The following is a 13,532-nucleotide window of genomic DNA, read 5'->3' as shown; positions in this document are numbered from 1 at the left end:
GAGATGTTCCCAATATGCAGTGGGGTTGCGCTGTGGGGCACCCCTTGTGGGGGTGCAGGCGCAGATGTGAACTCATACTTGGGACTGCCGCGTGGCCTGATTAATTGCAACTCATGTTGACTTCTAGTTTGTTTTAGTTATATCAACAGGTATTATAAAATCTAAATCTTAGCTGCTCTCTAGGTCTCCCAACCTATACCTACCCCAAAACCCTAGAAGGTTAGATTTTTGGAATCCAAACCCTAAAACCGTCTTTCACCCAACCCTTCTCACAGTTGAGGGCAGTACAGGTTGGGTCTAGATTTGTCATGTAACATGAACAGGGATCAAAATTTTCTATTATATATTAGCAATAAGCAAGTAAAATACCATGAATTATCAAGATTCCTAATTATTAGAACTAGTGTTGGGTTGGGGTTGGACCTCAACCCTATAATAGTTGGACTCAAGAACCTGCATCTAAGTCGGGTTGAGGTCAACCTTAACCTAACCCTAAAACAAGTAAACTAACATGAATAAACATCAATTTTTCACTGTTCATAATTTAGAGCTAGAGTCCAAAATGGTGCATTTCAAACATTTGTTGCGTGTTAAATCAAAATTTCAAGCAATCATGTTGCCATCTGGTTTATTTCACTTTTTATCGGTTCATGTTTTACAAGGTGTACTTACCATTAAAGATTCGATCATGACATGCCCGCTTTGTTACTGGTTCATGTTTTTTTTGGTTCATGGCACCATAGATTTATTCTGAAAACCGTTTATTTTTTAGATCAAAGTTCAAAATTTCCAGATGCGACCTTAGATGGTCGAGATTCATTATTCATTTATTGATTTGACAAAGCAGATAACTGGCAGCAATGCCTTAGGTTGGTTGATATCCCAATGCTTCTAATCAGCCTAGGCTTTTGAGTTGATTTGGTAAATCATTTGGATGCCAATTGGTTGAAATCTTGGTATATCACTTGAATGGTTGACATTAATTTACTTAAGAGACCACTTGATAGTTTAGATTTTTGGTGAATGGTCGATCACTTTCTTTTCACTGTCTTGGGTTTTCATGGATTTATCTCCTTTGTACTTTTAGCTCAGCTTGGGAAAGGTGTAAAATAGTGCAAAACCTTGTAATATAAGTAATAACCAAAATTTGAACATCTTTTACATTAGAAATCAATCCATTTAGATAAATTGATCAACCTTTTTACAAAAAGAAAGATAAATTGATCAACCGAAATTAGGAATGCAGCTTGGGCGACCTAGAGTTAAGCATTTTCTTTAGGGTTGCAACAGATCAATTCAAATTAGATGTAGATACAGAAAAACAGATAAATTTAAATAAAGTCAATTGGATTTATGTTGGGTTCTTTATTTTTCCAATATGAAGCCAAGGCCTGTTCCAACAACTTGTATAGCCTTGCATTGGGAATATCATCTTCTCATGAAATAAAATACAGAAGTACAGAGATGTTCCCAATGCAAGGCTATAAAGGCTGTTCCAGCGGTGTTCGAACGTGTCTTGCACTGACTGAAATCGATCTCTTTCAATACAGGAAAATAGGCTACATACAAACATATAAGAAATTAAAACAAGTCCTCAAAGCATTAGCAACATTTGACATGTTCCCTTCGTTCCCCAACCAATCGGTAACATAGTTTACTTGTCTGTAGATTCGTGGATACTGGATGTTCAGCCCATGTACCCTTCCTATATAAAAGTATTCTTCTACCAACTCCTATGCTCCATGAGGGTTCAGCCGCCCCTTTCAGACTATCAATGCCTAGCTTTGAATCACCTTCAATTGCGATATTGTTATTTGCCAAACGCGATGATGCAAGGTGAGTTCATAACCCATGCTCCAGTAGTGTTAATAAAACAGAAATCTAACAGTTTACTTAAACGCGAAATGAGACTTCCTTATTACCTCGTGCAATACAACCAATGATTATCGAGCCATTCTCCTTACAGGAAGCATCAAAATTTATTTTGATGTTGGTTTGAAGGGTTCCAATAAACCCAAATCTTGTTCATTTCTTTACTTAAAATTTTACTAAGCTTCAGTTTGGAAGAAGTACAAATGTAAACATGTACAGTGCAAAACCTTACATTTTGTATTATTTTATATGTATTTACACCGTATGTATTTATAATTGTACCTCAGTTTGGATGGAGTACAAATACAAATATGTAGAGTGGAAATCCTTGTATTTTTTATTATTTTATTTTATATACATTTATACTGTACATATTTGTATTTGTACTCCTCCCAAACTGAACTAAAACTTTCCTCAAACTCGTGAGCTTCCCATAAAGTTTTTTCAATGATAATGGTGTGTGTGGGTGTGGGGTAGGGGGGGGGGGGAAGGATTTTATCCTTAAAAATCTTCCCGATTTTGTTCTTCAAAATCCACCATAGAACATAGCTCAACACAGTCCTGGTCTTCCCTAGTTGATCCTGGCTACTTTTTCCTATCTCCTCCCACCGCTCTTGATTGAAAATTTGCATTTTCTCTATATTAGCCAATCATCTTTCCCCTCGGAAGGAATAAAGATAGTTTTTACTTTTGCCCATAATTCTTCATTGAGGATATCACACACTTTGTTTTCATTCCAATCAGGCCTAATTCCTTTCATTAAGAGGTGATGTGTGGCATCGATGATCATTCTTCCTTGCCAATTATCCAGAAATCGGTGATTTTTGAAAAATTATTAAAATTTGTTGTTTGGTATCATTTATGCCATTGTAAATCAATTTTTGATAAATCGGCCTTGAGTATGTTTGGTACTGATTTTTAAGGGCCAATTGTTTTGTATTAAAGCCATTATTTGATGCCATATTGGATGCCATGTCATCCTCCAAAAATCAGAATCAATTAGAAATTAGGAAATCACAAAAAAAGATAATCCTTGAAAAGGGCTGATTTCAATAATCAATTTTTGGCTGATTTCTTGAAAATTATCAAAATCGACCAATTAAATATGGCAGTGATTTTTAAGAAATCATCACCGATGCCATACATTACCTAAGTCTTTTTAACTTTCAAATCAGTACTTTGAATGGGGCCCATAAATTGGGTGTTCAAAGAGGAATGGCCAACCCAAGTGTCATTCCATAGATTAAATATGCATGTCCATTACCAATAACCCATTTCGCTCATTTTTCTAGCATATCTCTTTTTGAGCTAAAACTTCTCCCAAGAAATCTTATTTTTGGCTTTTGCTTCCCAAAAAGATATATTTTCAAAGTTCAGTTTGGACAGAGGAGAAATACAAATATGTACGGTGTAAAACCTTATATTTTATATTTCTAAGTCTGTATTTATATTGTACATATTTGTATTTGTACTTTTTTCAAATTGAACCTAGTAAAGAGTACAAATACAAATACATTGAGTTCTAAAGTCCTCGCTGAAGAACTCCACTTTGCAAGCCGGCTGGTCCATGGTTAGGCTGTTTGGTGGGCAGACTAGGTGGTTTGACGTTCATACCATTTTCATACGGTTTGGCAGATGCGTCATTTCATCTTCCCGAGGTCATGCGTGAGCGAAGTGTGGCAGCGATCCTAAACCATTGATCTGATTTGATCTAGACCATTGGATGCCTTTATAAAAAGGGTGTAGGTGAGCCATTTCACTTTGTCATTTGGAGAGAGTCTATGCCTTGGAGTTGGCTGACGTCCCTTGCTTGGTATTTTAGGTGTCCCGAGCTTCTTATTTTTCTTTAATAAAATGTCTTCCACTGTGTCTTCCCTATCTTCCCTTTTTATTGGGTACACTTCAGGGGAAGAGAGTGAGGGTAGTCCTCGACGCGAGGCAATCATGGTTAGGGTACCAAAGACCGACATCAATACGGCCAAGGTTGATGACAAGGGCAACACTGAGGTCTGAGAGGTTGGTGCCTAGGAGACTAGTGTTGATGAGGTTGCTAAAGTCGATGCGAAGCCAGAAGGGCAAGCCCTCTGGCTGACTTGGCTCGAATCTGAGAAGTGTATTGCATTCCCAAGGAGTATGAACTGAGGTGTCTTGGTTGGGGAGAAGGCCACTTTGTCCCGTCTTGAGGAGATTTGTGTTTACGTATATAGTCTGATCGTAGGCCTTAGGTTCCCTTTAGATCTCGGGGTAGTAGTTATCCTGAGGTGGTATTGGGTCCTCCATGTTCAGTTGATGCCGAACGCATTTTGCTACATGGTTGGGCTACTACAGTCTCTAGGAAATTGAGATTACCCTATCGATGTTTAGGTACTTCCTCCACCTGAAGAATCACAAGTAAGGGTGCTACTAACTATCGGTTAGGCCGAACACCAAGGTGCTCATCAGAGCTCCCTCTTCCATTAAACACTAGAAAGAGGGCTTCTTCTTCGTGAAGTGTCGAGGAGGTTGATTGTTCTCCTTCACCCTATCCGTTCTGAGGAAACAAGGATAAGAGTCCTTCCCAAGATGAGCTATTGAAGGAAGAGGTAACTGTTGTAAGGAGGATAGTGCGAGTGCATATCAGGGAGTACACATCACCCCGATTGCTGACCTTGGCTGGACTGATGTGCCCTTCAACCGAACAATCTCAGTCCGATTCTTGGATTGTGTGGTCTCTTTTTTTTATGAGTTTGTCTTTACTTGGTTCTAATTTTGTAGTGATTTGTGCAGATTTAGACATAGTTGATGTTAAGGAGAGAGCTTGGCAAATGCAAGTCACAACTGCGATGAAGGCACAGGCAGCTAGAACCTTGGGCGCCTAATGCAAGGTTACAGAGCTCCAATGCCGTTCGGCAGAGTGCACATCTTGACAAGCGAAGAGGCCGAGGTTGATAGAGGAGGTCATAGTGGTCGACTTTGAGGAGGTCACGACTCCACTCAAGCGGTCTTCATCTTAGGGAGGATGCTCCGGGATATGCTTCAGTTGAGGGTCAGCCAGTTTGTATGTGCAACAAAGAAGCCAGTAGCCACACCAGCAACTTCTTGGAGAGTGTGGCTCTCCATCAAATCATGGCGGTGAGTTTTGCTTTACTTGTTCTTAGTCTCTCTTCTTTTTTTTTGTACTAACTATTCGGTTCCCTACAGTCGGTTTGTTTAGTTGTCGGCCTTGTCGACCACCTCTCCATAGGCTACAGCAATTTTATGAGTCACAAGAGGTCAAGAACGCCCAATCAAAGACGGAGTTGGCCAAGCTGAAGCGGGGCATCGAGGAGAGGGGCGAGACCGTCCACAAGCTGAAGGGTCGCATCCATGATCTCAAGGAGGTGCAGGATGTGTTGAAAGAAGGGGATTGATGAGGCCGAGGCAAAGATAGCTCAGGTGAAGGAGGAGGGCTTTGCCAAGTATAGAGCTTCGTAGGCCCATCAGAATGAGCTAGATGACTACACTACCGACTCTTGGCAAGAGAGATTCACTCTTTGTCAGCGTCGGGTGATGCGACAGTTCCTAGAGGTAGTTGGGGTTGTTCAAGAGTTTGGCTTGTTCGATACCTAAAAGCCTACTCATGAAGATGCTATCATTGCCACCACCCAAGAGCGTGTCGAGGACCTCCTAGTGGAAAATTGATGTATTGTCTCTTCCCCCCTCGTTTTCTAGGGCCATTGTATTTATCCCGGTATGTTGGGCTTATAATCATTGTACCCGCTTCTCTCTTCTTTTTCTAAGTTGCTCCTTTACAGAATTAGGTTGGTCGGTAGGGTCCATAGGCTATGCACCTGTACTTGTTCTCAGGCTAGTCAAGGTCTCGGACTTGACGCTGTGGCTGGGGGCTTCAACTTCATGGCCTTGGTCTTGCGTTGGTCGAGGTCTTGAGCATGTTGAGGTTCTCAGCTTCGTGGCCTTGATCTTATGTTGGTTGAGGTCTTGGGCTTGGCGAGGTCTTCGACTTCGCGGCCTTGGTCTCATGTTGGTTGAGGTCTTGGGATTGCCAAGGTTCTCGGCTTCGTGGCCTCGGTCTCATGTTGGCCAAGGTCTTAGCCTTGGCACTAGATGGTCGAGGTCTTCAACTTCACGAACTTGGCATCATGCTAGCTGAGGTCTTGAGCTTGCCGAGGTCTTCGACTTCGTGGCCTTGGTTTCATGTTGGCCAAGGTTCTTCCGAGCTCTCAACGGTATTGGAAGCTTAGTGGCACTTGGTCTTGGAGAGCCTTATGCTCTTTGACTAGGCTAGCCATGGTCTTTGACTAGCTCTGTTTCGTCTATCGGTTGGCCGGGTGCACAGAGTTTGATGGTCGTCCTCTTGCCGTTGTGGTAGGGATTGTCCTGGCCTCGACCATTTATAGTTGGTCAGGTCTCTCATGTGGTGATTGTCAAGCCTCAGTCGTTTGAAGTCAATCGGACCTTTGACGAGGTGTATGTTGTGCCGCAATGGGTCAATAACCTTGTTCGTTGGAGCTTGGTTGGGCTGGCGCATGTGTGCAATGGATTGGTGTTCCCTAGCCGTTTAGATTTTGGCTAGACTATGTGCAGGAATTTTCTCATTCACACTTTGAAGAAAAATCTTTTATTTATTTTGAGTTTGTACAATGTTATCCGATGGCAATTAGAGCTCAACACGAGTTTTTGTCAACAGTTTGTACAATGCTATTCTAAGTTCTTTACATTCCAGCTCCTCGATGTGGGTCCTCCATGCCTAGCTATTCTCTACCTCGAAGGTCATTCCACCCGAGATGATGCCGATGACCCCGATAGGAGGAGCTCAGGCTAGGGGTGCCTCAGCATGGTGTGGCTCCTCTATGGGTTTATGCTTTTTGATGTCAATGAACCCACAGAGTTATCCACACCACATGAGGTCTTCTATGTGGTGGCAAAGGTCATGGAAGCTTTTGGTTTCGTGGTCAACCATAGCCTATGATTGAGGTTTTCGAGGTAGAGGTGTACGGAATGAGAGAGATTCCTGAGACGAAGAGTGGCCTGCATAGCGGTCGAACGACGCCATTAGGGAATCAGCTTTTTGTACAGTTCCCATAGACGATGCCAATCTGATGTTGTCCAATCATAGGTTTACCAAACTAAGGCTGCAATCAGATAATCCTACCAATTGGATGAGGCTGAGGTGGAAAGACGAAGCCACGCACCGAAGTGTACGATCACAGGAAGAATCAAAGGCCCGAGGAGTTGTTCCTCGGGTAGGCACTCTAACACTCAAGTTAGTGAGTGGTAAAGAGATTGGTCATGATGAACTGAGGTATGTGGGTTAGTCGAGACTGAGGTGAATGCAAGAAGGGTGCTTGATTGAGTTTTGAGTCCAAAAATCCCTTACTTTGAGCGTGGTGTACCTATTTATAGTTGGATGTCCATGTTCGGGTCAGATAGGGCTTCTAGGGTTGCTGGGATGAGGTTGTCTGTCAAGGTCTTTGGGGGTTCCCCCTTCCCCGGCAAAGTTCGCTTCCTTGTCTGTATGGGACACTCCTTCTTGTCCGCTTCCATCTTTCACGCGATTTTGGGTGACGGTGTCAACATAGCCGTGAAAGGGTGGCCACATTTCTCATGAGGGCTACAAATGTTGTATTTATTTCTCTTGTCATTTTCCATAATGAAAAAAGCCCATACCATCCTTTTCACTAATTCTGCAATGATATCCCAATATTTTTTAAAGAATAAAACAATAAGACCGTCCAGATTTGGGAACTTGAGATCTTGCATTGAGTTTATAACTTTCCAAATTTCTTTTAAGGAAGCATCCTTTCCCAAATTTTCATTTTGCTCTGGGTTAATGCATGGATTGACAAACCATATCACCTCAATCATTGTTTTCTAAGTCCTTCAGGCTTGAATTTTCCTTGAACTTTGTGAAAAACAAATTTTTTAAATCCTCACTTCCTTACTACCATCTTCCTTTCTTGTAGGGGTAGCCACAAGTCGAGCTTCTCACAAGCTAGCTATTCGAGCTCAGTTTAAACCAAGTTTCGAGTCGAGCTCGAGCCTAGTGAAACTTGGCTCGTGAGGTTCGTGAGCCTAGTATAATAAATAAATAGTCTTTTATTATATACACACACACATACATACATACATACATACATACATACATACATACTACATATACATATAAATATATAAATATATATATATATATATATATAATAAATAATTTTTATTTTGTTGTATGTAAAATAAAAAATGTTTTTATATATATAATTTTTATTTAAAAAAAACTTTGCTTGTAGTCAAGCTCGAACTGAATTTCAACGAGTCGTACTCGAATAGCCAAGTATTCGGTTTGGCTCGGCTAGAATCCACCTCTACTTTCTTGGTTTAAATGGTTTGTGTGCATTTCTCCTAATCATTTTAAGAATATGGAAGTATTTGTTGTTTTTATTACCTATCTAACTGGATCCAATTGGACACCTCTTCTTGTAATAAGATTTTATTTAGTTGATTTTTAAGGGCAACCTCTCTATTGACCAAAGCCCCATTTGATGGGTTTTTTCTTATCAACTTCTGCATTTCTTTTAGATTTTCTAGTAATTCTCTCTTTTTTTAATGGATATTTCAAAAAACCTACTTGTTCCATTTTTTAATCTCCTATGCTAAAAAGTTTCTCTTCTTTACAAAATAAATTCCTCGAGACCGGCACTATAATGTGGGTATTCCGAATTCTTTAAATTAGTTCTTTCATGTCTTGTCTATCTGCCCACATGGCCTCAAACCTAAAAGGCTTAGATCAAAATTTTGGGTCAATTCCAAATTAAGAAATAGGGGAGTATGATCCAAAGCCAAAAAGGCAAAATTTCTAAAAATATATTGGATATCCAATCCTCCACTCACTGCTAACTAGGGCTCTATCTATTTTTTTCCATTAGGCTCAGTTTGGAAAGAGTATAAATATAAATAGATACAAAATAATACAAAATATAAGATTTTGCACTCTACATATTTGTATTTATACTCCTTCCAAACTGAGCCTTACTGTTTTTGAGTCCCAAGTGATTTGCCCCAGCCATCTCTTTGTTGCCTTGGTCTTGGCAGAGTTCATATCTGCACCCCACAATGTTCTACAGCACATCCCCGTCATGTATTGGAAACATCTTCCAATGGTAGTACCAGAAATAATGATGTTATCATCGGAAAATGTTTCCAATACCTGGTGGGAATGTGCTGTGGGACGTTGTGGGGCACCCCATTGTGAGGCACAAATCTGAACTCGTCTTGGCATGGCTTCTCCCAGTCAGCACATCCATGGCTTCCTCTCCGCCTATTTCTTCTTCAACATCTTCTTTATCACATCATCTCTTTATTAGATTCGGATCACAATCAGATATTGAATGGCTTAAATAAATTAAAACACAACATTCAAACCAACTTATAATTGGATCGTCTATCGAACTGAATCAAATTCTAATGGATAGGATAGTTACTCCGACCCCAGAGCAAGGTCAATTCCTTTCTAAAGAACAGACTGCTACCAAGTTACTATGTAAAAGTAGAAAATCTTCAGTAGCTAGGGGTTAAAGTTAGGTACCGAATTTAAGGAACTCATACAATGTTGGTCCTAGGCTTTCATGCCAGGCCTATTCAAGTTTTAACAAATTCTCGATCCAACCCTGCCTAAATTGTATTCTTATGCCTAGGTGTTCATGGATTAGTTCGGTTCGGTTCAATTTGGTTTTAAGTTATTTGACCAACTGAATTGGCCTGATCGGGTTGGGGAGTTAGTCACCGAAACCGATTAATCAATGGCCAAAAGCAGCCAACCTGGATTGTTTCAGATTGAGTTGGTTTTCAGTTTGGTCAGTCAGTTAAAAAAATTAAATTTATAAGTTAAATTTAAAGAATTGTAAAGGTATTATTAAAAAGTAAATTTAAAAAAAAATCAAATTACAACATAAAATATTTTAAATTAGGGAATATTGAAATTTTCTCACTTTCTCATATTAAAAAACATAATTTTAAAATATAAAATATTAATATATATTAATAGTCAGGTTGGTTCAGTTTTAGTCAATTTATAAATGATCAAATCAAAACCAACCTGACCTCTCAAGTTAGCATAAAAATTAAACCAAAATAATTAGAAAATTGACCAATTCAGATCAGATTGGTCGATTTCATCAATTTGATGAAACAACTCTACTTATATCAATGTCATTATGGTCGATTTCATCAGGCCTGACCGCCTGGATTTCAGGCCCATTCAAATTTTAACAAAATCCTAACATAAGCCCACCCAAGTTGCTCTCCTATATGTGGTGGTACTAAGTACGGTAGCAGCCAGTTTGTTGGGATAACAAAATCTTTTTGGGTTTAAAGGTAGAGTTTATGCTGGAGATTCACTTTGGCAAAAGACCAACTTCACTGAATGGCTCTAACCATCAAAGAAGTAGATAATTTTCCAGAGAAGCATCCTTGTTTTTATCTCTACTCAGCGAAGTTTCTAATATATTTCAAGCCCATTTTTTATACAAGAAAAGAAAATTTTGATACAAGAAAGCAATATATTTCAAGCCCATTTTTGGCCCAATAAGCTTTAGGATGGGGCCATGAAATGGTAGATCATGATTCATGAACAAGGGGGAACAATGGGTGATCCGACTGACCTGAAAAATGGCCACCCATAGCCCTAATCCATGGGACACATGACAAGTTATGGGGCCTCAGACCTAAGCATTTTGCTTTTATAACGACGAGTTGTTCTAGGGTTCAACTATGATATGGAAAAGATATGATATCTGAAAAACTTCTGATCAGTCAACTGGAATCATAAACGTGGTAGCCAAACGGGTTCTAGGGTTCCAACTATGATATGGAAAAGATATGATATCTGAAAAACTTCTAATCAGTCAACTGGAATCATAAACGTGGTAACCAAACAGGTGTTATTTATCAAAATTCATGGGTGGGTTTTGATTGGTCAGAACTCTTCCCATACCATATCTTTTCCAGTTGTTCCATTATCATTCTCAATGAACCAAGATGAGAGGTTATTAGAATCTAACACAATAATTTTCAGATATACTCTATTGATATCCCAGCTGAATGTTTTGATCCAATGGTTTAACCAGTACTTAACAAAAATCATTACAGGTATGTATTTTTGCCTTTTCAAAATTTATTTTCTTCCTCATATTTTTATTACATTTGTGCCCCATTTACCAAAATAATTTGTTCTTATATAATAATAATAATAATAATAATATAGTAAAATAATAATAATAATAATAATAATAATAATAATAATAATAATAATAGTGGACTAGAAGATGATAATTAGACAACCCCAACATAGGGTTTCAACTTGGGTCGGGTTGGGTTGAACATTTGTGAATTTATTAATGGGTTTGAGCTTGAACCTGAGCCCAATGTAATAGAACTTCTTCAATAAAGGTGTCAATGGTATCCAAAAATATGATTTCAAATTTGAGATTTGACAAAACCAAAATGAATATGGATAATTCAAATATTATAACTGGTTGAATTCAAATATCCTATTCATACTGTTTAATTAATCAAAATGAATTTGGATATGATCTGATTTGATTCAATAAATATTTGAATTCGATTGAATATATAATATTTAAACAATATAAATAATTTATAGATTTATATAATTCATATAATTAAAATATTTGTATTATATAAATATTAATTACCTAAAATAATTAATCAGTTGAATTTGAATCAAATTAATTTAATATTCAACTAACCCTAGTAGTTTAGAACTAATCCTAGAAAGTACATAAAAAGTCCCAATACCCAATCCCAATGTGCTCTCTAGGTTTAATTCTAATGTCACCATGAGTTTAACCCTAGAAAGTACACCTCTGGCCTATAAAAGATTTGCCTTGTAAATTAAGTTCTATTTTTCTGAAGTTATTGTTACTATCAAAATACTAAAGTGGAGATCAAGCAAAGGTTAAGTGATATGAAATGAAGGTCAAATAAAGACCACCGGATCTCCTACCTATAAGAACTCTATCCACACTTACCCACAAGATATTATAGCCATGAATTAGAGATATTTTGTCATGAATGACAATATATAAGTATGGGAGATATTCCTAATGTACAGCTGTAATGTCTTATGGATAGGCATGGATAGAAAACTTGAGGACAATAGAAAGAAAGGGAGTGTAACCAAAGAAACTGAATGAGTTATATTTGGTTAATAACTCTGTATTGAATGTTTTCTCATACCAACCAGTGAGATGATGATCCCACATCAATAATTTCCATGTAAGTGTAAAAGGGAAAGTCAACCAGAAACAAGAAACAGAGTCCCTGTCAAAGTTAAAGAGTCCAATCTAGGTTTGGTGGTAGCTCTAATAACCTTGATTAGTGAAAGTTTCCCTCTTTTTTAAGTTGATGTGGGATTGTCTCATTGGTTAGTATTAGGAAACACCCATGTAGGAGTGCAGAACTCGACTCTTTTCAGGGGTGATTGTGAGCCAGGCCTTAGCCGGGCTTAGCACCTATGATAAGAGCATATTCCAGCCCTGTCCAGTTTAACGGGGGCCTGGGCCAGGTTTCTGAGGCTACAAACTTCGAATGTAATATAATATATGTATATTTCAGGCCTGGGTGAGCTATAGGGGTGCAAGTTGGGCCAGGTTAGGTCTGGTTGTGGTCAACCTAACCTGAAAACTACATGCTGTGTTTAGGTTGATCTGAATTCCTCTACTTCGTTTTGCCAAATGTTCTTATTTCCTAAACTCAAGCGTCGAGGTTGGTTCAGTTTTATCATTATTGTTACAATGCATACATACTATATGCATATGTATGTATATTTTTTATGGCATTTGCATCATTATGATGGTTTCTAATATGGTGAAACATTTTTCGACGATATTTGCAAACTCTAACACAGTCTAGAAAATCCAATTAGAAACAATTGAGGGTTTCGGGTCTAAGTTAGGATCAGCTGACCCATCCCAAATCCCAAATCCAACCCCATTCATAAAATGGGGTGGGTCAGGTTTAATCATCCTATTCCAATTAATCGGGTCAGTCGGATTAAGGGTGAGGCTGGACCGGGCTTAGCACCAATGATAATGGTTATAGGCTGGGCTGGGCTTGGGTTATAAGCCACACTAGTGCTAATAGGTGTTTTGGGTTCAAGGGTCAATTTTCTATTTGATTGGTGACGTTTTGAATTAAAACAATCAAATATCTATAATAGAGACTTAGGATCGAATCCTGCCTGCACCTGGGTTTTAAGTATAAATGGTGTTTAAACTAAAATCATTGCAGGTTAAAACACTAGTAGTACCGAACACAACCTAAATGTATTGCATTCTAATGTGATCTAACAAAGAGAACAGGGCCCAACTGATTCAGGTCGGGTTGGGCTGGAACATTGTTTATTGCTTGGTTCAATTGTAAACGTTTGGATTTACAAGCATGAGAACATGGGTTCGAGTCTGAGAGTGCCGTTTCGCACAAAAAAATGCTGGAGGTTAGGTCTATATCTAATTTACGCCTATGAAGATCCCGGGTAGAGGGGACCAGCATTGGATGCCTTGATTCATGTCTGTTTATAACGTGAATGAGTAGTATTTAAGAACTGAGAGAGTCATATAGTGACATCAATGAGACTGGCTGGATTGGTTGTCAAAGAAATCGGTTTCCCA

The 13,532-nt window shown here is 38.7% G+C and overlaps 1 long non-coding RNA gene across 1 annotated transcript; it reads left to right on the top strand.

The window, feature by feature from the left end:
* The first annotated feature begins 1,673 nt into the window (after positions 1–1,673).
* On the top strand, positions 1,674–7,596 carry LOC148871420 (uncharacterized). Its single transcript, XR_016107751.1, has 3 exons — positions 1,674–1,836; positions 4,639–4,983; positions 5,053–7,596. It is a non-coding gene; the product is annotated as an uncharacterized LOC148871420 (long non-coding RNA).
* The last annotated feature ends 5,936 nt before the right edge of the window (positions 7,597–13,532 follow it).

The sequence above is a fragment of the Nelumbo lutea genome, chromosome 2, assembly GCF_056320005.1.
Source record: "Nelumbo lutea isolate HS-2025 chromosome 2, American lotus-T2T, whole genome shotgun sequence".
Taxonomy (NCBI): Eukaryota; Viridiplantae; Streptophyta; class Magnoliopsida; order Proteales; family Nelumbonaceae; genus Nelumbo; species Nelumbo lutea.
Note: the sequence above shows the minus strand (reverse complement) of the source record. Positions and strands in the feature narration are given on the sequence as shown.